This window comes from Protopterus annectens, chromosome 1.part1, assembly GCF_019279795.1.
Source record: "Protopterus annectens isolate FY-2018-M chromosome 1.part1, PAN1.0, whole genome shotgun sequence".
Lineage (NCBI taxonomy): Eukaryota > Metazoa > Chordata > Ceratodontiformes > Protopteridae > Protopterus > Protopterus annectens.
In genome coordinates this window covers 705,152,655-705,174,017 of record NC_056726.1, presented here as the reverse complement: position 1 = coordinate 705,174,017, position 21,363 = coordinate 705,152,655, and the positions used below count along the sequence as shown (strand labels likewise).

At 37.4% G+C, this 21,363-nt stretch overlaps 1 protein-coding gene across 2 annotated transcripts in view; it reads right to left on the bottom strand.

The window, feature by feature from the left end:
- Nucleotides 1-21,363, bottom strand: part of HCN1 (hyperpolarization activated cyclic nucleotide gated potassium channel 1) — a 1,641,266-nt gene that overhangs the window by 9,830 nt on the left and 1,610,073 nt on the right. Inside the window, exon 8 of one of the 2 annotated variants that reach the window (XR_006365568.1) lies at nucleotides 9,211-9,287. The exons of the other annotated variant lie outside the window; for it this stretch is intronic. The gene's annotated coding sequence lies outside the window, so the exon portion shown is untranslated. The remainder of the gene's footprint in view (nucleotides 1-9,210; nucleotides 9,288-21,363) is intronic. 2 annotated transcript variants of the gene reach the window in all.

The following is a 21,363-nucleotide window of genomic DNA, read 5'->3' as shown; positions in this document are numbered from 1 at the left end:
TTAACAATGAGAAGAAACACTCACGTGAGTGTAGTAGGTGGAAATGTTAAAGCTTCTGATATGTGGGGGATAGTTTGTCAGTATCATTATGGGCTTGACATTAGATAAATTGTTTGGATGGACATGTATGACTATTGCACTGACCTCCATTATGGTATATGGATAAGGGGTACAAAAGCCTTGTGGTGACAGGGTTATGGCAGTCAAGGCAGTGGCATGTCTGGTAATGGATTTTATTTATGGTCATGCAGCATGCCAACATCTGGTCAGGACAGTATGACGATTGCAACTCATGGCAGATGCAGCTGTCATGGTCGGCGCATGCAAGGGATTCCCAACCCTCTACCATACATAAGATGGACCTGTCTTAGTATATTAAGCTGAAGTGCTGCAGCTACTGCTGAGGCTGTGTTCCAGCAGATACACACTCATACCAGCAAAGCCCCAAGTGTTTCACATGCAAACATCCAGTGACAATAGCCCTTCACAACATGTTTCATGTTGATGCCACTTTCTCCACAACTCCCTTAATCACAGGTGATTTTGTGCTTTTTGTTATCCTCAGTACTCTCATGTTTCCATGTAAAAGACATCCAGAGTTTTGCCACCCCCCATCTGATCGAATAATGATAACTGTGCTGTGCCCTTTGTGCTTTGTTACTTAGGTTATCTATGTGTGAAGCACAACGTGGCCAGTTTATGCATGAGTAAGCACACTTTGGTGATGGATTGTATTCATCACTTTTACTATAGTGTATATGCACTGATATGGACTGATGGTATGTGAAAGTCACGACTCTTTGCCGGTGTCACTGCTTACTGTGTCCACATCATTTGGCATGTTCATCCACTGCTGCTGTTTCTTACACAGTCTCCTTATCAGGCTCATCCTCCACTGCCTGGTGAGCTGGGGACTGCTCCCCTGCTGGAACTGCCTCTTAACTATGAGATTGTGTAGCACTACACATATTGAAACTTATTTTACAAACAAGCCAGGCTCATACTGCAAGGTGCCGCTGGATAGATCCCATCAGTGAAAGTCTGCCTTCTGCAGCCCAAACACATATTCCCCAATCACCCTTGTTTGTAAAAGGGCAAATCTGTACCCCAGGTCTGCTTCATTCTGTGGATTTCTGATAGGTGTCATCAGCCAGGTTTCCATGGCATACCCAGTACTGGCAATAAGATGCCCCAGGGGAAGGCACCCATTGTAAATCATTAGTAAGTGCCACAAGGGTGCCATATGTGGGTGTCAAGTCAACAGTCTTTGTGGCACTCTGGCATATTGCAGATGATACCCTATACATTACATATTATCTGGCAGTTAATGGAGTGATACCCATTGCAGTTTGCAGGCCTTCTTCCCAGTTCCCCATGTGGGTCCCTTATTTCAGTTGTGGTGCACTGTGTTGTCCCCAGTACCTCAGGAAAATGGGCTATATCACAAAAGTCCCACATGGTGTTGGCCCTCGACTTTATGGTATGTGGAAACCACATATGCTCCCTAACATGCTGCAATATGACATTGATAAACAAATGAAGTATTCACAAGAAAGATACCAGCAATATTCCCACAATATCCCTAGTCAGGCCATGGATACTCTTAGTTAGTATTCATAAAGCAGCACATACCTTGGTATTAACTGGATAGGTAATCCATGACTGCTATGGGCTTGCAGATGAGTTCTACACATTTTACAAGGTTTTCTATGGTATTCCTATCCACACAGTACCAGTCAGTGGAATCCATGAAATGTCAAATGTGCTTGGATGACATGACACTTCTGAGGGGGACAATATACACCAGCATTGCTCTTAGTGACAATGAGAGCTTCTTGCATATGGACATTAACTAATGCTGTGGGAATCCCTCAAATATTTCCATGGTTCACTAGCATGAAATGGGGATTTAACTACACTGAAGTTAGAACTCCTTATCGTGCACTTTATACCTTTTAAATCACTCCGCCATCTTGATTTGCCTAATTTGCATAAATAACACCACTCATTTTAATAATATCACTCATTACCATGTAATTATATGGTCATTATATATGCAGTGCCCATCTTATTTACATAGCATGCACTTCTCATGATATGCACGTCTCTGAATCACACATATACCTTGCTTGTGGCAGTCATAATGCAAAATTGTTTACCACAATGTGGCTAATGTTTCTGAACCTCAGGGTGAGTTAGTCTTTATGAGTAAAAGTGAATAGTGTAAAATAGTAATTTGCAATATAATGAAATTGATAAGTTATCAAACTTTTTGCATTTAATAGACAATGCATTTGCTACCTTTAAGATAAATGGCAGGGCAAGCTTAGGAAATTGGGTACAAAAATGAATGATAATGAAGAGGTGAGATTAGTGACAAAAAGTAAGCAAAGCAGGGAAGGAAGTAAAAAAAGAGGAGATTTAGAACACAGACAGGGTCCCAGTGCTTTGTGCAGATGTAGTTATGTATTCAGTGACACACAACATCAGCTGTTTGTGTGTGTGTGTGTGTGCGTGTGTGCGTGTGTGCGTGTGTGCGTGTGTGTGTGTGTGCGTGTGTGCGTGTGTGTGTGTGTGTGTGTGTGTGTGCGTGTATGTGTATGTGTATGTGTATCCACATGAGCAAGTGTGCACAATGGAGCATGCAGGGGTGTCATCATCTAGGAAGACATTACATTAAAAATATAATGGCAAAAAGTTAGATAAACCACATTAGCATTTGCATTAGCTGTCTGTTTTGAATACATCAGAATGGGTAATGTTGCTATGATATGCATATGCAGTTCTTATTTAATGATATCTTTCTCTTTGCAAGTGTACTCAGACTGTCTAAAAACCCTATTTTGTATAACACTGGATTACATCTGGCAGTTTGCACAGAAGATTAAAGCTATGAGCTGTTAATTAGCTGCCACCTGTAGTTCATGGTTTGAATCCCTAAGCTTTCATGTGCCTACTGTGTGACCTTCAGCAGTCACTTAGCCAGATAGTGCTCTGGGGCAATTAGAAAACTGGATTTCATGCATACTAACTACCTATATCAACAAGCCACAATTTGTTACATCTTATGCTGATGCTTTTATATAAATGGCTAATTTATTTGCCACATTTACCTAGATGACTGTGAATATCTAGGACTGGGTGCATCCTGACAGCATTTTTGCTGAAACGTGCATCTATGCATTGCCAGTTATACCTTGTTTAGGCTTTTCACAGGGATCTTAATTATCTCACCATCTTAGCATAATACCCTGAATGCATAATGCTGCAGGAGGCTGGCATGCATGGGCTAAGCACTGTTAACATTCCATAAAGCTTATTATTACCTCTTAGTTTATCACATCAAAATAAAATTTCACTTTTCCTAACATGCTGCAGTGTATGCAAGTTCACAGTATGTGCACTTTCTAATATATATTCCTATGACTGCAGGAGTGGGGATTATCCATGAAAATGAAAATAAAACAAAACAAAACTAAAAAGAAAACAGACAAAAAAGTCTGTGAAATGAGAACCTAAAAATGGCTTCAGACAAAGCAGTGCACTTTTATGTAGATGTGTAACAATTTCTTGCTAACATTTCCTTTACCCTTTTCAGTATGGAAGAGAAGTATTTATCACCTATTTTGCAATCAAAACATCACTTCTATTAATACCAACATTGCAGCTCAGTAGCTTAACAGGTAACACACTTACCTGTGGTGCTGAAGTCTGTGGGTTTTATTTGTACACCAGGGAGCAGGATTAATTTAGGGTTGGGGTTGGTATAATGGTTAAGGTGTTTACCTCACAGTCACAAGGTACAGGGTTTAATTCTCACATTTGAAAGGAAAATTGATTAGGCTTAAAGTGGTCCACAAGGTCAGCTAGCCTAGTACTTACCTGTGAAACTAACATGGAGTCACGACAGAAGCAGACAACAGCAAACAGTGTAACCAGAAACTGAAGGCACCATCTCTAAATTGTTACATTCAATTAAATAAAAAATGTTTTACTCAGAATACATTATATTTGTCATGTAGTAGCACATGCTCCTACACTCTCACAAATATGAGAATGACAAATGGCTAGTACAAATTGCATGAGGAAGATGTCACTCTGCCTATTGTATCCAACATCACAATCAGAAGGTCCATGCATTAAGTATAGGCAACTACAATTTTGGGGGGTATACAAAGGGGGCAGGGAGTAGTCAGGATTTGGGTAAATTCAGTAGAAATGCAAGCTTCATCACAGAAGTAAAACACATCAGATTTCTGTTATCCTTCTTACAAATAAATAAGTCAATTCTAATGTTCACCCTGCCCATAAAATGCAGCTTTCCCATTTGCCCATTTGACTCATCCTTCCTCCAGCGTTGCACATTGTATTTCCCACAGGAGGAATCTATTCAGCTTTTTTTTTTTTAATACCAGGATCCTAGGTGAGGACTGTGACTGGAAGCATCAAGTTGAAATACATTACTTGGTCGTCATTTTTTTCACTTTTTTTACAAGCTGATAAATGTTCCCCTGTTATTAGAAATTGTCTATAATCCCTACTGTCTGTGTACTTTTTATACACCATGCAGTGCAGAGGAGTGGTGAAATTATTACCAGTTAAGTGGGTTTGAGAAAGCAGAAAGACCTCAGTCTCAGCCACATACTCAAAGTTCCAAAAGTGCTGGCTGCTTGTTGTGAGCATGTAGAATTTGATGCATGATGTGAACTAAGCTACATTGTAGCTGAGGAAACATTTATTTCAGTGAATAAAGAAAATTTAATCTGTATTCCTTGATTAGTTTTCAAAAGTCCTGGTTTCTGTACATCACCTCTTACTACTATGACCCCAACATTGTATAAATATTGTCCTTTGTATGACAAAAAATGGTGACATTAGAAACAATCTACAAAATTCTCCATATCACTGTCTGCAGTTTTGCTCTTACAATAAAAATATACTGTAGTAATCTACAAATGTGTGAGCACCTTTGTTGTCTGGTTTTATTACAGTGAAATGATATGAAGCCTATTGCAAAATATTTCCAACATACAGTTTTTTATTCTTCATCTTCTTCTTCTGATCCAGTGACAAAAGGTAGTTTGTAAAAGTCAAGCAGTTAGTTTTTATTGTAATTATTTTGCAACTATTCTGTGTAATGTTTGTAGCCTCTTCGTGACACACATACAAGTAGCAAAAATGACAGGATAAAAGGTATACAATATCAAGTAAGTGAGCAAAAGAATAAATATTTATTTCAAGGCCTGTTAAATAAAAGTAGTGATCAGAGGAAGAAATATTTCAGTTTACAAGTAAACAGTGGGTAAAACATATGTGTTTATGATTGCTCTGTAGTCATTTAGTTGAGGCCCATTTTTTGTTATCTAAGGGACCTATCGCACACCAAGCCTGTCTGTCAACAAATGCTTCATTAGGTTCTTGCACGTTCACATTCATTGCCTCACTAACACAGTCTATGAATGCTAGCTTCTGCTATCTCCCCCACTTTTTTTTTGCTTCAGTCTTTCACTGCATTAGTTTCTGTTATTCCTATGTTTGCATTTTGTGGTAAAAGTATTCAAGTATTATTTTTACAATCACAACTTCCAATAAATAGTGTGAGTTTATTTCTTTAAAAATGAAATGATTTGATCTTCTTGCAGTCCATACAGATCTCAAAAGTTTACTCCAGCACCATAGTTTAAAATGATCAGATTACTAGTGCACAGGCTTACTTATTGTCTATCATAGTCATATGTTACTACTGGGAAAAAATAGCTTTGACTATATGGATCTTTGCTGTCGAAGTGAAATCCTTGATCTTTGGAATCTCATACAAATCTGAAGTAGCCCCCCCACTCCAGAAAATAAGTGCCTTTTAAATTTATGGCTGCATTCTTTATCTGTACAGATCACTGAATCCAGGAAAATAAAAACTTACACTGCCTCACGTTTTTCACATCTATATGCAAAGAGTTCCTAGGGTTCGATGTTGAGCAACAAGACAGCTTTTTAACTCTTTGCCACTTTCAGGCATCATAATGATATCACCTGCATGTCTAAGCTTGTAAATATTTGTCCCAGCAATTCTGATTCTACCATCTGATTCATCTAACCATTTTGCACTATATGGTCAACGTACATATCAAGCAGGGTGATATGATACAGCCTTATTCTAGTCATTTCCCATTCCAGAGCTATATCTGATTGTAACTATTGATTCTTTTTCAGCATACAGATTCTTCAGCAGGCAATAAGGCACACTTTCCACAGTTTGCAATGCGTCCCACATCCAAAGGCTTTAGAGTAGTCAATAAAACAGAAGCAAATATTTTCTGGAACTTCCATGCTTTATGGATTATCTAGCATATGCTGACAATTTGATCTCTGGATTATCTACCCCTTCTGAAACCACGCTGTACATATGGCAGTTCTTTGTTCATATACTGCTGGTGTCTACCTTGCAGGATCTTGAGCACTGATTTTCTTGTATGTAAATCAAGTGCAATTGTTAAACGATATGAACATTCTTTAACACACTACTTTTATGAAATTGAACTATAAACTGACCTTTTCCAATCCACCGGTGATTGTTATGTTTTTTTCAAAATTTGTGGCAAATTCCAGACAGCAGTGTAACAGCATCATTTCAAAGAATTTTAAGTTCATCTGGATTTCATTGCTTCTCCTAACCTGTTGTAAGCCAGGCTTTTTAGGGCCCCATGTAACTGGACTGTTCTGGATATCTGAAGCTAGACCAAAGAACATTGCGTCACTGTGCACCAGTAATGCTGGGATCTTCCTATGTATTAATTCTATATATTCCCGCTCACATCTTTTTATTATCTTTTGCTAATGTGTCTTCTCTTCCATCTTTTGTCTCTTGTTATTTCCATTATCACCTGGAGATTTTCCTTAATATAGCCAATCTTCTTGAAGAGATGTTATCTTTCACATTCAGTTGACTTCTTCCATTTCTTTGGTCTTCTCATTTAAATATGCCTTCTTATCTCTTACCTGTTGCTCTGTGAAATGCTGCATTCAGTTTCACATATTTTCCCATCTTCATTGTCCTTTCATCTACACCTTTCCTTGGCCAATTTTAAATTCTCCACAAATAGCCATTTTTTTAATATAACTTCTGTTTGGAATATTTTCATTGCTGCTTCCTGGACAGTATTACAGACTTTTGTCCACAGTTCTTCATGTACCCTCTTTACCAGGTCTGATTCCTTAAATGTATTCTTATGTTCCATTACATATTAACTTGGAATATTGTTCAGCCTATATCTAATTGGCCTGGATGCTTTTAATATTTACTTTAACTCTAAACCTTTTAATAAGATGCAACTGATCTGTGACACAGTCTGTTTTCATTGTTTTTGCTGACTGCATGCAGGTCTTTGATATCTGACTGCAAAGTAGAGAGTCAGTCTGATTCGGGTATTAACCATCTGGTGATATTCATGTATAAAGCTATCTTGTAGGCTATGGAAAGGGTGTGTTTGCTATGAGCAATAAATTACCATGTCAAAATTCTACTAGTCTATGTCTTAGTTCATTTCTTACTCCAAAACCAAACCCACCCATTATTTCAGTCATTCTTTTGCTACTAACATTTGAGTGCTAATCACCAACTAGCTTTCTACAAAATGCTGCAGATGCCAACAAATCTCCAATGTCTTCCCCAAATCTAACCACTGTAATAAAGAGTCCCAATTATTCATAAACTGTTTGGTAATGATAATGTATATACAAAAATATCTAAGTAGCACTTCTTTATTTGCATACTACTATTATCATATAATATGAAAGTATGCCGTAATATTGTATTCTTAATAATATTGTGAATGTTCAATGAATTTTAAAATGTTTGTTTCTTCTGAATACATATTAATGCTGCTGAACCCAGATGACAGCTGAAAAGAGAGCAGAACCCAAATCAGAGAGAAAAAAAAATCAACAAATAAATAGTTTTGGTTGGAAATCTGTAAATGACAGCAGCAAACTGAAATGCAGTACTCTGGTCACTATTTTTTCTACATTTCTTTTCACAATCAGATTATTGGAGAGTGGGATATTAAAATGTCTCAACTTTACAGTTTGTTAGAAAACAGCTGTTCTCCATTCTACTTAGACACTTTATTATTCACAGTACAGTGTAGTGGGGAGACTGAATCATTGCCAGCAGGATGGGTAGGTTTGAGACTGAAGAAAAATTTTTTTAGATCCACATTCTTAAAGTCCCATAGGTGTTGACTGATTTCTGTAAGGTGGTGCGATTTCAAGCAGAAACTGAACTATATCACACCCACATTTTGGCACTAATTTATTTTTAATAAACACAGGAGATTTAACCTGAGCATTTCCTTTAATTCAATTTCAAAAAGGTCGGTTTCTGTATAGCACCTCTTCCCCCTGACACTATGTAAATATTGTCTTTTTTTTTTTTTTTGGAAAAATAGAATTTGGAGGTAAAATGCACACTGGAAATAATCTTTTAAATTGTCCAGACAACTGATAATAAGAAAATAAAGCATCATAGATGCTTGGTAATAATGTTGCAGACTGTAGTTCTTTCACTGGAGGATGTATGTGCACCTTTGATGTTTTACTATATCCAGTGATGAGGATAATTTGTCAAAATGTTCCCAATTATTATTTTTTTTTTATTTCTCCTTCTACTTGTACTCTTATTAAAAGAAAGTCACTAGTAAGGTGCTGGCATACAGTGTTTATATTGTCTGCAGCCTGTATCTTATAAGTATTCATGTGGAAAGATTGAGAAGATAAATAAATCCAGATATCAGTCAGGAAAATGAAGGTTAATCATAGATATGCAAATATTAAACATAAATTAGGAAAGCCTTCCACTATATATTTAGGCAAGACCCAGGTATTCACATCTCAGTGATTATTTTGCCATTGGACATTGTTCTCAATGACACATTTTGGTGACTAGTCCAATTATTCTAATACATTACAAAGACTTCTTATAGTCTTCCCATTTCTTACTGCCATTTCACCGATATGGTTTAGGCTGTTAGTTGCACAAAGTGCACTTATGTGAGGTGTGCTACCATAAAATTATGTACTCACATATATAAACACCAGTATACAATTAGGAAAAATAATAATGTAAATGCTTTATATAAACACTGTGGTGTGAACAGGTTTTAGAAAATGTGTTTTTCATATATTATACACTATGGTGCTAGACTTAAAGTTCACCTGTAAATGTGTTTTCTGAATCTTTGTTTTTCAACAGAAGTACGTCCGCAGCGATCCTCAATCATGCAAACACTTTCCTGTTAAGGAAACAAAGATTTTTTTTAAAAATAATTTAGGTAAAAAAAATAACTTTAATAACTCACCCCTAATATGGAAGTAGCCCTCCCGCTGCCTTTCATTAATTACATGTGCAGACAGGAAGTAGTTACATTATTTAGTGGTAGCTGCTAAACAGCGTTAACTATAATGCCGTCAATATTGTAAAAGAATTCAGTAACTGCCAACCTGTTACCGTAACAGTTTGGCAACATTAATAAATAAATAAATACTGCATGGTTACTCATTTTTTGAGCAAAAATCATGAGTAAGGAAAGAAATTCAGACATGCTTTTTTTCTTTCAGGGAAGAAATAAGTTGTATCCAAGGCTTAACATTCAAAACTGACAAATTCATAAACTGAGAAGACAAAGCCGTTGTAAAGATGCATACATAATACCTGGGAGAAGTGCCTGCCCCATGTCCTCACATGTACACCAGGTTGTCTGATTGTGAAAAAAAAACAATGGCCATATAATGTACTTCAGTTTTCTTCTCTATAAACAGCAGGCACACAGTAAAATATTTCAGGTCAAATGATTTGTATTTATCCCATGCAGCCAGAGTAATCAGCAAATAACATCGGTCAGTTATTTTAGACAGAATGTAGCTAAAGGCCTTAGAACTTGTTTTGAAAATTCCATTTCGTTTGATCATCGTGTAACGATAGTAGTCAGAAAGTCTTTCAACTTAGTGCAGATAATTGCCAAAAAGAATATCATTCGAATATGAAAGAGGTCATTGACCCATTCTGTTAAGCATTTATTAGGCCAGTTATTGAATACAATGTCCCCTATGGTACATATCAGTAGATATGGCAAACAACTAGAAAGAAACAAAAGTTATGTGCTTGCCATAATTACAGAGCCATGCTGTCTTATGTTTTCCTTAACTGACAGGTGTTGGATCTAGTTGGATCTGACATCAGCGACTCTACAGATTTTTTGATCCAAGGTTCATGCTCTTCCACTTATCCATAACCTTTTATGTCTCATGAATTACCTCACAACAAGATTGACCACTTACTACAATTAAAGGCATCTATATAAACACATAGTAAACTCACATAGTAAGTGTGTGTATATATATATATATATATATATATATCATATATAATCTCTCTCTCTCTCTATATATATATATATATATATATGTATATGTATATATATATATATATATATATATATATATATATATATATATATATCTATATATATCATATAAATATATATATATATATATATATATATATATATATATACATACATATATATATATATATATATATATATATATATACATGGTTCTACCTGACATAATCGAAACCACACAACACCGACAACCACATCACCGACACCACATATTCGACAGTCCATAAACACGAAACCACACATAACCGATAACGAAATAACCGACGGTACACAAACACGAAACCCCATACACTGCACACACCACAATAACAATTAAAAACAAAACACATCCCCATTCCACAAACCACACACACAACACAAGCACACCAAAATCCTTACAAGCCCACACTAAACCTTACCTAACCCTAAGGTCCGTCACTATCGCACACTTACCTACCCGCTCCATAACCCTGACTCACTTAACCCGCACCTATCGCTCCCTAACCCTAACTCACTTAACCCACCCCTATCGCTCCCTAACCCTAACTCACTTAACCCACCCTATCGCTCCCTAACCCTAACTCACTTAACCCACCCCTATCGCTCCCTAACCCTAACTCACTTAACCCACCCCTATCCCCACAGACCGTCAATCTCCACACTTACCTGCCTCGCACCCTAACGTCCGTCACTACCGCATACTCACACAGCCTTTCCCCATGTCGGCATCCTCGGCGTTGGTGTTGTCATCCGTCGTGTCGGTCTTCTGCATTGTCGATGTTCTGCCACTCGCGATTCGCGTCGGTCTTCTTCGTTTTCGGTCTTCTGGAGCTCCGAATTCCGCTGTCGGTCTTCTGCGCTGTCGACGAAGTCAGGTAGAACCATATACATATATATATATAGATATATACATGTCTATCTATATCTATTTATCTATCTACATATATATAAATATATTAGTATGTATGTATATGTAATGCAGACCAAAACTGAAACATGACATGGCTCCAGTGAAATCAGCCCATTCAATACAGAGCTCAAGCAGACAAAACAAATTTGGTAGGGGATGAAGGCAGGGAAAATTGAGAAGGATGGAAGAAGACAACACGGATCTACCATTATGTACATAACTTTCATATCCATGTCTCTTCCATCTGTCCTCAACTGATGGGATAGAATTGTCACTCATCTTATGTATTTAAATAAGACGACGAGGCTTGGGTTTTCATTTAAGTAGTTTATTACACACAAACACATCAGGATGGATGACTAGAACATAAAACTTAAAAAAAATGACTGACTGACTGCTATACACATACTGCATTCACTCTGGCTGCTCACTCAAAATGGCATTCTTGTTTTCTTGTGCTCAGTACTTATATGCATGTGCCCTCTGACTGGAATAGCTCTGAAAGGTACAACACACACTCTGATTTATATCCTCCCTCTTTGACTATTCGGTTCTGTAATGAAAATGACAATTGAATAACCACTCAAATTATACAGACATATACAAACAATAACAACAAAACAAGATAAACGTACTGATGCCAAAGTCCGCCTGACAAAAAGTGAAGACTGCAAACAAAAGAAAGGCAGGACACTGCTGTACGAATACTTTTAATCCACCAAAAGATTCACAGGTTAGCGCTTTCGGGATAAAACCCTTCTTCAGACAATATAAAATCATTAACCAACAGTTATATACATTGTAAATGATTCAACAAAGTTTAAAAGGACCAATCAAATAAAAACATTTAATAAAAAACACGCCTCTTTTGCAAGGCCGGTTTTAAAGGGACCAGGTCATTTAAACCTGGTTCCCTATGTGCTTGTAGTTCTATAATCCATCTTGCTTCTAAAAACTCTGTATTTGCTTTAACATCACCTCCTCGTATATTCATAGTCACATTGGCTATCACTCTGAATTTAAAAGAGTGTGTAGGAAAAGACTCAACATGTTTATATAACGCATTATGTATATCCTTATTCCTTATGGAACAAATATGTTGTAATATCCTAACTTTGAACATTTTATTAGTCAAGCCAACATAGAAAGAGGTGCATGTTGAACATTCAGCTATATATACTATGTTTTCTGTTCTACAGTTCGCTCTGCCTTTAAATTCAAATACCTTACCACTGTTGGGATGTTGGAATTTGCTATTGTTTTTATTAATATAAGGACAAGCTTTACAGTTGCCACATATTGTGGTGCCTATATTCATGGGGGGTTGTCTAGTATCATAGACATTGTTTTCAGTGCATAACAAATCTTTTAAATTTTTGTTACGCCTATAACCAATACATGGTCTAGGACCCACTAGCTCACTCAACCTCTTGTCACTCCTCAAAATGTTCCAATTCTTTTCCACTATGTTATAAATGTCCCTACTATTGCTGCTATAGGTAAAGTAAAGTCTTGGTTTTCTAGGTGTATTATGGTGACCAACATCATTTGGCACTGTCTCTTCATTACGTCTCAGCCAGGGTTTGTACCTATCATTTCTCCTACTCACCCCACTGCACACTACTTCCTCAACCATGCTCTTACTGTAGCTCTTGTTAACAAAGTTCGTTTTTAACCCAGAGATTTCTTCCTGAAAGTTGGGATCCTCTGTGCAAAGTCTGGAAGTCCTGCACACTTGTCCCTATATAATATTAGGGAACAAGAACCGAGGATGCATGCTGCTGAAATCTAGCAGGCTGTTCTTCCAACATTCTTTTCTATGTAATCCTGAGGAAAAACCTTTGTTAGTCAAGTACAAATTGACATCCAAAAAGCTGATACTGTGCTGGGAATATATCATGGTAAATTTTAGAAAGGTGGTTGTAGAGTGTAGGTATTCTAAAAATAACTCCAACGTGGCGTATTTCCCCTCCATAAAATAAAAATATCGTCCACGAAACGAGAATATATAACAATATGCTTATTCCATCTTTGATTAGCTGTTACAAAATTCCTTTCCCAAAAAGAGAGAACCAAGTTGGCATAGGTATTGGCACAGGGGGTGCCCATGGCAATCCCCTGTGCCTGCCTATATACCTGGTCACCACTTAAAAAGACATTGTTTTCCAAGACTATCAGTAACAGAGTTCTCACTAGATCTATCTTGGCGGTAGATTCTCCCATCTCTTGCATTAACCTCTCAATGGCATCCACCCCATAGTCATTGTTGATCACTGTAAACAGACTCTCTATATCTAACGTAACTAGCAATAGCTCTGTAGTAGGATACATCCCATCAACTTCTTTCACTAGCTGTAGGAAACATTTGGTATCTTTGAGCACATTTGGTAACTTATCCAGCAATGGTTTCAGAGTACATTCCAACCATATAGAAGCATTTTCGGTCACCCACCCCCTCCCTGAAACAATGGGTCTAAGGGGTGGGTCCTCCAAGGATTTGTGTACTTTAGGTAAGGCTTTCAATAATGGTGTAACTGGTTTACAAGTTTTTAAAAATTCATACAACTCATCGTTGATTTTCTGTTCTCCATATAAATCATACAAGCACAGATTCACTTTCTCAATAGTCATCTTAACAGCCAATGGATTGATCTTCACATATACTTTATCATTCAAAAGCATCTGCTGCAATTTATTTTTATAAAAAATACTATCCAATACAACGACCGCCCCACCCTTATCGGCATTCTTAATGACCAAATCATGATTCTGTATTAACCCTTGTAATGCCTGTTGTTGTGTAAGTGTCAAATTGAAATATTTTCTATACCCACTGGCTCTAAAGTATTCCTCTAAATCTCTTTCACAGCTATCTATGAACATGTGCATAGCTGGTGAAAACTGCGGTACAAAACAACTAGGTCGTCGAAGTTGCATATTATTAACTGCTACATTGTCGTTATTGTATATACATTTTAAGGCTAAGTTCCTACAATAGAGCATAATATCCATTACTATCTCATTGAACACCCCTGTTCTACCTGGCACAAACGTCAATCCTTTACTAAGTACGCTGTATTCGTCTTCTGTCAGCGTATGTGATGATAGATTATAAACAACATTGTCAACAGAATCATGAGTCAGAAGGCAGGACAAAAGGAGAAGGACTGCCTTCTGACTCATGAATCTTTTGGTGGATTAAAAGTATTCGTACAGCAGTGTCCTGCCTTTCTTTTGTTTGCAATATACAAACAATAACAATCATGTCCAGGTCGTTGTGTATTTGGGATTAGGCCTTGAGATATGACCCGACCTTGTAATGTAATAATTATAACTGGGTTTAGCTACAGGAACAGTCACTGGGAAATGTTCTTTTTCAGGACTTGCAGGAATACTTTCAAGAACAGGAACAGACAATGAAATGCTCTCTGGAACAGGAGCATTGGACAAATCACGCTGAGAATTCATCTCTATTACAGACAAGATTCTGCAATACTGGCTTGGACACTGGCAATAAAGGTTCCTGATTCTGCCTGAATTCCATCCTTTGCAAATCAGTGATGTATGATCTCAGTTCCTCACACAAATGTTTCACAAATCCTGTTCTGTCAAATCCTTTGACTGTCTGCATCCTCACTATCTCTCCTTCTTTTTATGGATTCAGAGGCTTGCTGGTTTTATAATAGTAGGACTTTTGGGACAAATGCTTTTTTAGGAGTTGAGCTTTTACTGCTTTATTGTTTTTTTTAAATTCTTACTGATTGGTAGTGTGGTTCTGGTTTGTCTTGACATTAATCTTTCGGCAGGTGAACCAAGTAAATTGTCGCGAGGAATTTTTCTGAGATTAAGCAGATTAAGAAAAACATCAGTATTGTCACGTTTACTTTTCCAACAGCTGTTCTGCACTTTGAACTGCACGTTCAGGCAGGCCATTCAATTGAGAGTGTTCAGGACTACTAGTAACATGAACAAAGTCCCATGTTTCAGCAAAGCTTTTAAACTGCTGACTTGTATATTGTGCATCATTGTCAGAAATGACTTTATGCGGACTACCATGGACAGAAAAATGTCTCTTCAACTTTGTAATGACAGTACTGAACAGGAGATTAGGAAGTAGGTTAATCTCGAACCAATTTGAGTAAGTCTACTAGCACAAAGTAATGTCTACCGTTCCATTCAAAAATATCTCTAGCTACTGTCGACCAAGCTAGTTCAGGAATCTGGCTCAGCTGAAGTGATTCTTTTTCTGCTGATACAGTTTAGTACTATTACAAACAGAATAAGTTGAAAGTTCTTTCTCAGTATATTTTGACATAAAAGGCTAAAATACTAGCCCTCTCACCCTTCTTTTGGTAGAATCAGCTCCTGCGTGACCATGATGCAAGATTTTAATATACTCTTGTTGCAAGGATTTTGGAACTATCACTTTTGGATCTTTCATGATGATACCATCGTCCATCAAAATCTCGTCTCTGTAAGGAAAACACTGCTACATATCTAGTGGTAAACAAAATTAATTTGATGGCCATCCCCGACTGATAAAGTGGTTGAGCTTCTGGAGAACTGGATCTGTAGCTGTGTGAGTTCTGATGTCATCAAGACGTGTGGAAGAAAGATTTCTCACTTCCAAGACTTCAAAATCAGGTTTCTCATTTTATGCTGTTCAGTGTTTTTCTGGGTGATCTGGATAAACTATCAGCAAGATAAAGAAGATTGCCTTTTGTGTAGATCAAGTGAAAAGTGTACCTTTGGAATTTCAACCTCATGCTTTGCAATCCTGTAGGAGCTGTGTGTATTGGCTTTTTTAAAATAGTAACCGAAGGTTGGTGGTCAGTCTCAATTTGAATATGTTGGCGATAAATTTAATCATGGAACTTTGAACATGCATACACAATTGCCAAGAGCTCTTTCTCTATTTGAGCATACTGCATCTCAGTTTGGGTTAGAGTTCTCTGGATCCATAGGCTAATGGTCTGCTCTCTTAAAGAATGACTGCACCAAGACCAAACTCTGAAGCATCACAAGAAAGAGTTACTGGTTTGTGGACATCATATCTTAAAGTGGGTGGACTGGCAAGTTTCTGTTTCAGGACATCAAATGCTCTTTGCTGTTGTTCTAACTAGGACAAAGTTACATCTTTGCATGTCAGCTCTCTTAGTGGTCTAATGGGATGACACATAATGGGGGGTATTATCACTCAAATCTGGAATAAACTTACTCATATAGTTGACCATGCCAAGAAAATGTTGTAAGGTGTTGACATTGTCTGGAGCTGGCATCTCAAGAAAATTCAGTTTGCTTGGAAGGATCTAGTCATAAGCCTGAACTGGTAAACAAATGACCTACATAAGTAATGTCTTGTAATGTCTTGCAGCCTGAACTTGCATTTCTGAGGATTTAGCTTAAGAGTCAATTCACAAGCACATTCTTGAACTTTCCTGAGGTTTCTATCATATTCAACTTCACCATTGTCTCCCACAAGAATATCATCTATTTTAATAGCACATGGATAGCCAGAAAAATTTTGCTCCATCACACATTGAAATACTTCACTGGCAGAATTTATCTGAAATGGCATCTCAAAAGTCTGTACCTTCTAAATGGTGTCTATAAATGGTGTACTGAAAGTGGTTAGAAATGAAGACTTTCGGTCAAGTAAAATTTGCCAAATTGAACTTTTTGCATCTAAGATAGAAAAAAAATTGCAGTTGGCACAAGAGCAGCAACTTCCTCTGCTGTATGCATTGGATAATGAGATCATTTTACTGCTTTGTTCAAATCTCTTGGATCAATACATATTTTAATATCATCTGAGCTTTTCTTATGAGCTACCACCATGGAGGATATCCATTCAGTTGATTCTTCTACTGGACTAGATGCACCATTCTGTCAAGCTTGGCATTGACCCTGCCTTGCATGGCTACTGGAACTTTCTGTGCTAGTCTGATAACTGGGCTTACCTCATGTTCTAACCTCATGGAGTACACAACTGGGAGTTTGCCTAACTTGTCTTCAAAAAGATCAGCATAGTCAGAAAAAATAGTTTGTGTGAAATTTTTTGTTGTTACACATGCATACATGGTGGACTTCTGCATTAAATGAAAGTAGCTCCATTTTCAAACTGTCTTTGAGGTGTAACAATAACTGTATGAGTCTCTTGACTATGTAAGAATCCAAGTCATGGTTATTCCCAGCAGAATAACATGAAAGCACTACTGAGACATCGGTCTGAGTTTCTTCACCACCATAAGCAACAAGCTTCGCACACGTTGCCAGATTAAGCTTCTCACTAACTTTTACTTTGACAAACATTTCTGCTGACATAACATTGCACTTTGACCAGTATCAACTTTGAGCTCTACAGTTCCCCCATTAATCAGAACAGTACAAAATACTTCATTTTTTGCCAACAAATCTACTGCATTGACTGTTGCATCAACCACAGGAACACTATCAGCATTAAAAGTAGGGTTGCAGCTTTCTAATTGATCAACTTGCCACTTTGAATGCTCTTTTTTAATAAAAGAATGTGTCTCTGTTGATTTTCAGAACTTCTTGAAGTGATTTCACTTTTTACGTGTGGCACTTTGACAAAAATATAAGCACTTATCTTGTTTCAGCTTGTGATCTCCCCCACAATTATGACAATTTACAATAAAGTTTGGTATTGCAGCTAACTTCATTGGTTTATAGTTGGTGTTAGAGTTGGAAGCAGTCTTGAACCCTTTTGATTTATACTTCTGTTTCATCTTAGTTTTATGCACGCTATTAACATTAGCACTGGACGGCACTGCAAGCATGGTTTTCTCATTTGTAAGCATATTTCTGTGCTTTTCTGTGAGCTCATATATCTGATAAATATTTATTGCCTTATTCAAAGTTAAATCACTGTCGAAGCAAAATTCTTCTCACTGCATCATCTTTAATACCACACACAAGCCTGTGTTTTAATCAGCTCTTCTCTTAAATCACCAAATCTGCACATTTTCCCTTGTTTCTCAAGTCAGTTATATATGCTGCAAAAATTTCAACAGGCTTTTCATCTCTTGTGTAAAATATGTGCCTTTCCATTGTAATATTCATTTGCGGGTTACACATTTCTTTAAATTTACTTTTTAAGGACTCAGGGTCTTCCCCTTTTCAGCCGGTACCACAATATGGTGGTCTCCCCCCTCCCCTGCATACACAGCTGGGGCATACACAGATGAACTTTGCCTTTTAGTGGCTTCTGAACCAGCTAGATTAAGCAAAATAAATGCCTTTGTATGTGCATCTTTATCAGGAAAAGCAGCCTGTATGAGAATATCGTACTTTTGCTGAAACACTCTCCAGTTTTCAGCTACATTATTATCAAGTACAAGTGGAGCAGGTTTATGAAATATCTCTGCCATGCCAACAAAATGCTTTTATAATTATATTCAAATGCACACACCAGGTATTCGAAAAATATTCAACTGCACAAGAGTCTCTTTGAAAGGACTGTATTCTGCAAATAACTGTAGTGTAATACTACACACACTTACCAACACGTTGCACACTTCGGATATTTCAAATAGCTTTAGTTAATAAGAAAAAGAAGCATATAGTGAAAAAATATGGTAGTTTTCCTTTTTTTATACATTGTGTGATTCAGATGTTATTTAAATTATTTTCATAAGCATTTGAAGTACTTTTATCAATATATCATAGTTTACAACATTTTGTTTAATAAGAAAGTAATTTTGAATGTTTTGAATGTTTTGTTCATTAAGAAAAAAATCATTTAAATCAGTTTTAGTACCTGGATTTGCCTTTCTGACCTGTTTTTGAGTTGTTTGCGCATAGGATGATTCACTTCTGTACATTCCTCCAATTGTAGTTGCGTGCCTCATGTTCTTGAAGAAGTTTTACTTTGGATCTCATTCTGACACCATGTCACTCTTCTTGTGTATTCAAATAAGACAATGAGGCTTGGGTGTTCTTTTAAGTAGTTTATTACACACAAACACTTCAGGATGGATGACTAGAAAATAAAACTTAAACAAACTGACTGACTGACTGCTACACACATGCATCCATTCATTCCGGCTACTCACCCAAAATGGCACTCTTGCTAGCACATGCTCACTACTTATGTGCACTTGCCCAAGGACTGGAATGGCTCTTAAAGGTACAACACACACTCTGATCTACAAGAATCCAAAGCTACTAAAAACCTTGAGTGCTCTCATGGAGGGATATTCCAGAGAATGACTGAACCAATGGACACACTAGACCTAGACTGCAGGTTCAGCTACAATGACATATGAAACTATTGACACTGACCAAATAGCTGCACAGATGCCACCAATAAGTACCTTGAAAAATATGTTTTAGAAGTAGCAATTGCTTTACTAGAATAAGCCTTGGGATGCCAGGCAATGTCAAACCTTTCTCCTTATATACTTGAGAAATGCAATCTAATAGCCATCTCAACAAAGTCAGTTTCAATACCCCATTTCCCAGTTTGACTGAAGGAAAGGACACAAAAAGATGATCAGTCCTTGCAAGCAAAATCTGAGTTGTTAATGCATGTCTGTAGGTGAAACATATATTCTCTTTTATTGGAAAGATGTGGGAAGAAAATATGGAGATTAATGGCCTAATTCAGTGTAAATTCTGAAGCCACTTTGTGAAAAAAATACGGGTTACTTCAAAGTGAGACACTGTCTTTGTCGAATACTAAATATGGAGGTTTGCAGGAAAGAGCTTAAAGTTCTAATATTCTTCAAGCAGAGACAACCTCTACCAGAAAGAACATCTTTCAAGGCAGGTATTTCAATTCAACAGTAGCCGCAGGTTCACAAGGTGGTCTTACCTATGACTGGAGGAGAATGGCAATGTTCCAAAATAGATGAATCTCTTAAGGGAGGACAAAGGAGAAAGGTGTCCCTTAAGAGGGCTTTAGATAATTCCAAGTAAATCATGGACATCTATTTTCCCTATGAGGACATTTGAAATGGCAGTCCTTTGAACTTTAATGGAGGAATAATTATTCCCATCATGAAAAAAATGCCAGTAACTCTGAAATGGCAGGGAGAGGAGAATAAAAGGTATCTATACCCCTGCAAGTTGCCCAAATAGAAATTCTATTCCATTTACTTCTATATACATTTCTTGTGAAAAGTTTCTTTGAAGCTGTTAGGATATGCACAAATTGTGATAAAAGCTTGGACTGTCTAGACCTCATTGAAACTGAAAAAAAAAAAACATGTGGTCAACTTGCTGGTAGGTCCAGATGAGACCTTATATACTGGTGAGAGACATTATCTAGAAAGATGCGAAGCTCCCATGCTCCCATGTTGGGCATGTCAGTTGAGGCAAAGATAGCAGACCCAAACCTGATAATGCCAAAAGGGGGCGATAAGGATCACTTTCACCTTGCTCCCTGTTGCTTTCTGTGGAAACTTTGATATAAGAGAGTAGGCAGATATGCATTCAGAAGACGACCTGCGGTCCAATTGTGGACAACAGCATGCCTTGGGAACTTCCTCTCCTGGTGTATCAGGGTAAAGTATCTGTTGCACTTGGTGTTGGAGGGGGTGGTAAACAGATCATAGCAAGAATGGCCCCAGTGACTGAAATTTTGATCTTCTACTGATTGAAGGACCACTTGTGAGGAAGAATAATAACCTTTTCAGTTTGTCTCTCATCGCATTGGACATTCCTGGAATGTGCATCACTATCAGAAAGCTGTGGGAAGATACTGCCCACTGCCAAACCTACATTGCTTCTTGACATGATGGGAAAGCATGTGCTCCTCCTTGCTTGTTGATGTAGCAAACCACTGACATATTGTTTGTTTGGATGTAAATTGAACCCCAGGTGCCGGAGTCCTGAAAAGCCTGCAATGCTAGGACGATAGGCCTCATTTGTAGGATCTGATTTGTAGACTGGCCTCTGTGAAGGACCACGTGCTTTGTATCTTCTTTTCCATGAAATGATACCCTCCCCATGGTCACTGTGAATGGCAGATATGTTTGAACAAATGGGTGATCT